This window comes from Micromys minutus, assembly GCF_963924665.1.
Source record: "Micromys minutus genome assembly, chromosome: 18".
NCBI classification, from domain to species: domain Eukaryota; kingdom Metazoa; phylum Chordata; class Mammalia; order Rodentia; family Muridae; genus Micromys; species Micromys minutus.
The window spans coordinates 16,796,265-16,804,443 of NC_137953.1; positions in this window are offsets into that span (position 1 = coordinate 16,796,265).

An 8,179-nucleotide genomic window follows, 5' to 3' on the forward strand; every position below is an offset into this window, starting at 1 on the left:
GCAGCTTAGTAAGAAAGTTCCTGGGTTATCTCCTTGGGGCATGACTTGTCACACTCAACTGCCCCTCTACTTTTCAGTGTTCCCACCATGGCCTTGGGTGGTGTGAAGGACAGTGCTGTGCTTTTTCAGGTCACTGTTCCTGGAGTCCTGGAGTTTGCCTTGATTATTCAGTCCAGTGCAGAGCCATGTTTAAGCGAGGCTCTGTGCCATAAACTTCATCTCCTTAGATCCTCCCAATAACTTACCAAGTAGGCATTATATCTTTATAGAAACTCAGCTTACAGTTGGAACAAGCCATGGCTGTTCCTAGGCACACCCCTGAGTTTCAGATTCAGGAGAAATAGGCAAGGCTTGGGAACCTTAATTACACCCACTTCCAGTGCAGTTTCCCACTTGTAACATTAACCAGCTGAGCTCCCAGATTGTCTCTGGCTAGAAAGTTCACGTGTGCTGAGTGTACAGTTTATCAAGGTTGGCAGATCATTTCAATATAATGACATTAAAAAATTTTTTAAAAGGTGTGTGTGCATGCACAAGCACAGGTATGTCAGAAGAAGTCAGGTGTTAGGTCCACTAGAGACAGTGTTACACGTCATCTGGAGCTAACAACGTGGGTGCTGAGAACCCATGACCTCTGCAAAAACAGCAAGTGCTCTTACATACTAAGCTATCTCTCTACCCAGCCCTCATCTTTGCCCAAATCAGTAATTCTCTAATGAGCTCAGAGGAACTGATAAAATTGCCCTCTAGTGTTTTGCATCACAGAACCCCAATTCACATTTTTTTTCTCTTTGTTTATAAGTTTTTTGTGTGTGTGATAAGTTGGGGGGAGAACATAGGCCATGTCTGCGTGCTATTAGGAGTTGGTTCTTTCCTTCCATTGTGTTTGACCTGAGGACTAATCTTAGATTGCTGGGTTTGGTGACAAGTGCCTTTACCTGCTGACCAATTTCACCAAACCAAATTCACGACTTCTCATTCCAAATTCCAGAACAAATTAAAATTCCCTAAAACCAAAATTTATTTATTTATTTATTAATTATTCATTCACTCATTCATTTTTTTAAAGTTGTATGATGGACTGGGAAGTTGGCTCAGCAGTTAAGAGCCCTACCTGTTGTTCTGGTTCAATTCCCGGCACACACACAGCTCATAGCTGCCTGTAACTCTAGTCCCAGGAGATCTTAAGCTTTCTTCTGGCCTTTAAGGGCACCAGGAACACATGTGGTACACAAACATATGTGTGGACTTCTGTCCTGTGTGGTCCACCACTCCAGTGAGTTGTTTTCTCTCACTTTCTCTTGGCACATTGTTGCTAAGCCTTGTACACACACAAACCAACTCTATGACGGGCTTTGTGCATCCCTCCACTACACCCTCTATCAATGATCACACCAAAATACTCTGATACAATTGGTATAATATAATTTGCCCACCTAGATAAGTCAAATGATCCTGTGCAATTCCATCTCTTATAAAATATTCATAACAACCTTATCCATACAGAGATGTACTGAAAGAAACATTCACATCTGCTTCCATATTGCCTCCTCTCAAATCACCCACTTTCTCCTCCTCTTTCACTTTACCAAAACTTTGTCCCCACCCACTCTCTACTGTCCAATCACATATCACCTTAACATCAACTTATGCCTGCCCTAACCTAAAATAAAGTGACTAGCGGGGGCTTTTAAGCTGTGCGCTGCGGATATTTATGTGTTTCAGTGCACACACTAACCACGTACTGGGTTGGGAGCTCAACTCAACTGTCTGTTGTCATATAGCAAATTACCCTCAGAACGTAGTTGGTTTTGTTGTTGTTCTTACTCTTCTTTGGAAGTTTGGTTTTAAACAACAAGCATTTATTATGTCAAGAAGTCAGAAGCAGGTTAGCTTGGTGATTTAGGCTCAGGATCTCTACTGGCTAATATGGTAAGACAGGCCCTATAATTCCAGCACTCTGGAAGCTGAAATTTGAGGATCCCTGGTTGAAAGCCAGCCTGCGTTGCTTAATGAGCTCAAGGTCAGCTAGGGCTACAAAATCTGATCCTATTTCAAAAATAAGTAAAATGGGCTTGGGAGAAGATGGATCTAGTAGATAAATCACTTGTCATCCAGGCATGAGGACCAAATCTCCAGACCTCACAGGGAAGTCAGGCAGAATGGTGTTCATCTCCCACCTCAGTCCTCCCACAGTGGGAAGTGGTACCTCTGCCACCTCAGTCCTCCCACGGTGAGGGAGGAGGCTGACACAGGACTGGTATAAGCAACGGAAGACAACAAAAGAGACTCTGGTCTTCTGGTGGAAGGTAAAGAACTATCCTAAGGTTGTCCTTTGACCTCTGCTTAAATTTCTGCACTTTATACACACCAATGACCATAAACACACACATACAGACACACACAGAGAGACAGACAGACAGACAGACACACACACACACACCCCAAACAAAGAAAATAGGGGCTTGGGACAAGGCTCAGCAGTCAGTAGTACTTGTCTTTCTTCTTGCAGACTTGACTACTGTTCTCAGCACCCACAAGTAATTGTCTCACAATTACTTTTAACTCTGGCTTCAAGAGATCTGACATCCTCCTCTGGTTTTATTGGCATTCACATGCACAGACCTACTCTCATACACATAGTGAAAAACTGTATTTAAATAAATGAAGTCGAATACATTTGAGTGTACTTTCAAACTGGAAGGAGCCACATGAATTTCCAAGCAGACAGATTCTAACATCATTTTCTTCGCTCTACAGATGAGTAACTTGAGGTTCAAAGAAGAAAAAAAATTTTTTTCTAACGACACATCTTTTATTTGCTTCAGCTCTGACTTCATTAAATTCTCCCTGCACACCCTTTCTATTCTTACTTTATTCATAAGGAAATGAGGATTACAGAGACAAACAACTCTCCCCTAGACTCCTGAGTCTAGGTCAAAACCTACAGTAGACAAATGCCTGCTGGGTCTCTCTCTATCTAACATCTCATCACTTAGGATACAGCAGCCCAGTATCCCCAAGGGTCAAGATGAAGAAAGCTTTCTACCTGTATAGCAAGAGGCCTCTCAGAGAGCATCTCAACTATCTTCTTCTTTAGCCAATGGCTCACTTGAGCCAAGAATACCAGAAGGTACAGAGGCCAGCGCCCCATGTCTGTCTCTCAAAGTAGGACCACAAAGTTCAGAGCATGAGGTCCTATTCTATATCCCACACCATATGCTCGAGGTCCTATTGTAAACGACGCATTTCACCATGATAGTTATTTTCACAATCAAGAATTCATCAAATTAATATTTATGAAGCATTACTATGCACTGGGAAGCTTTCCACTTATCTTTCCTGCCACAGCTTTCCAGCCTGTAGTTTGCCAATATTGTCATTGCACAGAAAGGCATCTGAGGCCCAAGAAGTTAAGTCATTTTGCTGTGCTCACTCAGCTGGAAAGCAGCAGAGCCAGGCCTGAAATCTAGGCACGGGAACCTCCACCTTATCCATGTATTCATCATAGCTGTGAGACGCCTTTGTGCCCTGATACAGTAGACGTTGTAAATGGAACTAGTATCAACCTGTCTGCCGACAAGACTGAGAAAGAAAGAAAACAGAGGCAGGAATGGAGTGTCATCTGCAAGCATTTCAGAATATGGTACAAAGGAACTCAGAGTGATCTAACACAGGAAGATGGTAGAAGTGGTGAGCTTTGGATGGAGACCTGTAAGATCAGTTATTCGGAATTTGCATTGAAACCTACAGAGACATGTAGCTGAAAGCCAGAAACTGGGAAGGGGGATGGGAGCATGGCAGCTTCAAGGTCTGTTCTGGAGGTAGTGGATATTCTGAAACTAGGTGATTATTGCAGAAGATTGTGAGTATATGACGTAACAGAAGTGATTGGATTATATACTTTAAAACGAGGAATATGTGGTGTGAATTTGTGATCTTGGGTGACACAAAAAAGTAAGCTGATGTCTGTCCTCCACAAATCAGGGCATGGGGCTGGGGTGTGACTGGAAATGTCAGAACAGTGTAAGAGCAGTGAGCTGGTCTAGAATGCCTGGTCTCAGGGGTTTGGGGAGAATGGAGTAGATACAGGTCTCAAAGCAGATACATGGCAGATAGGGTTCCACAGAACATTTTCAGAAACCCAACTTTCCTGCAACAGGACTTAATCATGCTGAAGTTTTTTTTTTTAACATAATAGGTTTTTTTAATTAATTGTTTGATAATTTCATAAAGTCTATTTTATTTCATAAAATCATATTATCCTCCTCTTCCTGAGAAACACTTTTTAAGAAAGACAAATCCAGGGAGCTGGAGAGAAGGCTCAGTGGTTAAGAGCACTGACTGCTCTTGCAGAGGTCCTGAGTCAAATCCTGGCAACCACATGGTGGCTCACAACCATCTGTAATGGGAACTGTTGCCCTCTTTTGGTGTGTCTGAAGACAGTTACAATGTACTTTCATATAATAAAATAAATAAATCTTTAAAAAAAGACGAATCTAGCATAGGCAATATGGTACATGCCTTTAATCCCAGCACTCAGGAGGCAGTAGCAAGCAGATTTTTATGAGTCCAAGGCCAACCTGGTCTATATAAAGAATTCCAGGAGAGCTAGAGCTACATTGGGAGACTCCAAACCCTCTCCACTGCTCCAACAAAGGAGAAATCTGATCCTTTTGTGAAGAAGGGTACTCGTGGGAAAGTAGAGAAGGTTATCCAACTGCTCAGGTTGTGAGACCTTCACTACACACTGTGACCATCATCCTTTCCTTTCGGCATTCCTCCAGTGTGAAGCAGTAGGTTTACATCTTGTTCAGTCCCTGGATGCTCTGCTGCTGGTGACAGTACCGCAAACAGAGCAGGCATGACCCTGGCTGTCTCAGAGCCTAATGCACCCATTATGACACAGTTAATAGACTAGGATACCAAAGTGTCATGGATGTCCAAGATCAGGTGCCTGCTTTGTTGTGCCTGTCACATCACCTGAAGTTAGAGGTCCTGGATCAAAACCAAGGCCCTTAAGTGAGAGGCTGTGAACAAATCCTCCAGGCTCTGCTTGCTGCTGGTGTCCACATGTGACAGTGGGACAGCAGTATTGTTTGCCCGAAGGCCTGGAGGTAAGTTAATGCTTCAGGGTATAAGCTCCAGACAGCTGAGCCTTTCCCATACAATAAATCCTGACCGGGTGGGTACCTAGTACTGATGACCTTGAACCCATCAGTATCTGACCTTGGGATTGAAATCGCTTTGAGATGCTAAAGTGCAATGTATAGGGAACACTTCTTAGGTAGTGTTCATCTAGTGGTCTAGTGAACCTCGGCACTGTGCAAGGCACTGCCTCTCTGTTCTCTCCCCTGCCAGCCATAAAACTGGCCCGAGTTTTATGATTTCCTAAGAGTTTACTCCTCAAGAGAAGGTTATTCCCTGACGTCTTACGAAATAACCTTAAGGAGGTCAATAACAGCACTATTCTTTACAATTGTATGGAGCTCGAACCCGCCAGCATCCTCATTACAGGAGATTCAGCCTGGCTAAAACCTCCCTGCATCCCGTAGTCAGGGTTTGAAGCTCCCATGTGCCAGTCATTGAGACAGATGTTGGGACTTCTGAAAGAAGAATGATGACGTCTGGTTGTGAGGAAATCTAGTCTCTTCACACGGGGCACCAATGATGTGTATATAAAAAACAAACGATGATGTCTTGGGTTTCAGCACCAATTGTAGGAGAAAGGTGAAGAGGGGGCTGCGATATGGCCCATGTAGGTTCGGCAAGGCCTGGGGGTAAGGGGGTGTCTCTGAGGGACACGTGTTGGGAATCCCTTCTCCCTGAGGGACCAGCCACACACGGTATAGTACAGAATAGAGGTCATGGGGGGAGGGAGTTAAGAGGGTAGTAGAGGCAGAGAGAAGAGGAGTAGAGAAGCAAAGGCCGGCCATGAGCACTTAGAGAGAGAGGGGGGAAGGGATGGGGAGAGGAGGACCAAGAGGGCAAGAGAAAGAGGAGGGTGCAAGCAACCCTTTTTATAGTGCGAGGTAACTGGGGCGGAGCATACCTGGCTGTTGCCAGGTAACTGTGGGGTGGGGTTTACAGAATCTCAACAGCTACAGCAGAGAAAGTGGTAAGCCTTAGCCCAGATCACAGGCTGTCTAACCTGTGGGGAGTTAGGGAGACAATGAATCAATGGCTTCTCTGTTTTGGGGGTGATATGGTAGGAACACAGAGGCAAACAGAGGCACCTGGCCCGGGGTGCAGTTCAGATAATCAGATCAGGGCCAGGCCCAGATGGTGAAACCGGCTCTGCCCTGCTCTGCCCTCAGTACACAGAGACCTGTGGTCTTTAACTTAATCATCCTGACAGTTCCACGCAGAGTGTTTTAAGAGCGCTAACGCCGGGTAGCGTTTACAAAATGCCCGACTGAAGCCACCACTCCGTCCACATTAGCTACCGTGGTGGCGGATCCGCACGCTGTACGGGAGAGCTGCAATTGGATAATGAAGCTCAGAAGTCCAAAGAGTCAAATCACGTGTGTGGCGAAAGTGCCGACGAGGCCCAGACAGTGGTTTGGATTTTCACTGCTGCCGGGGTAAGTGGGTATGAAGTAGTGAATTAACCCACTGGGTTACTCCGGAGAGATATCAAAACAACAAATAAAGTGAGGAGAGAGATTCTGCCATTGATAGCTCCTGAGAGGCTTCTCAGCAGATGGCTGGCCGGTCGGAGGGCAGACTGATGGGTAGAATGTCACTCATCCTTCTTGATTCCTGAGTCTGAAAGGCATAGCCACCTTTCTCGGTCCCCTTTACTGGTTCTGTGTGCACCAGAGCCCACCACTGAGATGTATTCACAGAAGACCCAGAATCAGAGTGGATTAAAGGCACACACACAGCCATCCTTGTAGATGGATGTGTCTGGTCCTGTGAGGCAGCAGGTGGACTAGCAATCCAACTTGCTGATCTAGGGCAGTGTCTGGTGCCTTTTCTGGGGTCTCAAACTAGCGGGCGTTCCTCCAGCCTTTCTATTTTATGAAGGATCAGTTTCCGGTATCTGTTTAACACAGTTCCAATGTTTATTTCCCTCTAGTTTTTCTTTTCTTTTTTTCAAAAATCTCAGTATGAAACCATCTCATTTGCATATCCTGGACTTGGACAAAGGTACGGACCATTTCTGAGTTTTTATTTCCTCATCTATAAAACAGTTCTGAAGCCACTTTCCCACAGGGCAGTGTTGAATGAGATTGGCGTGGGTACCTTTTGAAACGTGTGTGCGTGTCAAGAAGCAGATTACAAAGGCTGCAGTCGGCAGAACCGCCTACCATCTGTGTGAGCGCTTACACTCTCTGCAATCCAGGGAGGAGCTATGGATAGGGTGAGGCGGGTCGTGAGTGGGTACGCCTTTGCTCTTTGGTTGGTTTGTGAGAGTTTGAGAGCTAACGCCCTTGGGGACCAGCACAGGGCATGCATTCCCTCTAGAATGTGAGTGCCCTTCCTTTCTAAGGTATGGTACATATTGTTGTTGGTTTCATGTGTTTGTGGGGAGGGGTGTTTAAATTAGCATATAAAGTACTAGGTATCATTACGATTTTCTTTTCTTGAAGGTCTTGGGGGTCCCTAGCTACCCTAAAGCTTACTATGCATACCAGGCTGGACTTGAACTCACAATAATTCACTTGCTGAGATTAAAGACCTGCACCCCTATGTCATGCTGATTATGAACGTCTGCAATCAAAATGTATTATACTTGGCTGCCCTCCTTGCTTCCTCTCCACCTTCACGCCCCACTTGTAACCTTCTCTTCCAGTCTCCCCTATGTTTTCGGGCCACATGTGCTCTCCCACCTTAGTTGCATCTCTTCTTAGCCTCTCTTGGCTTTTTAAGTTTTCTAGGCTTTATCCAAATTTACTCCTGTTTATGTGTGGAAGTTTATACATTATGAACTAGGATCCCCATTCGAGAAAGAACAGGTGTTTTCTGCTTTTCTGGGTCTGGGTCACTTGAACTAATACTTTTCAGAGATGTTCCTTTTCCTGGCTATTTCAAAACCTCAACTTACTTTATGGCTGAGTAACACGAAATACTGTATCTATATCATGTTTTCATTCTCTGTTTGTCTGTTGATAAGCAACTAGGTTGGTTTCATTTGCTTATTATTGTAAATAGAGCAGCAATAAACATAGATGGG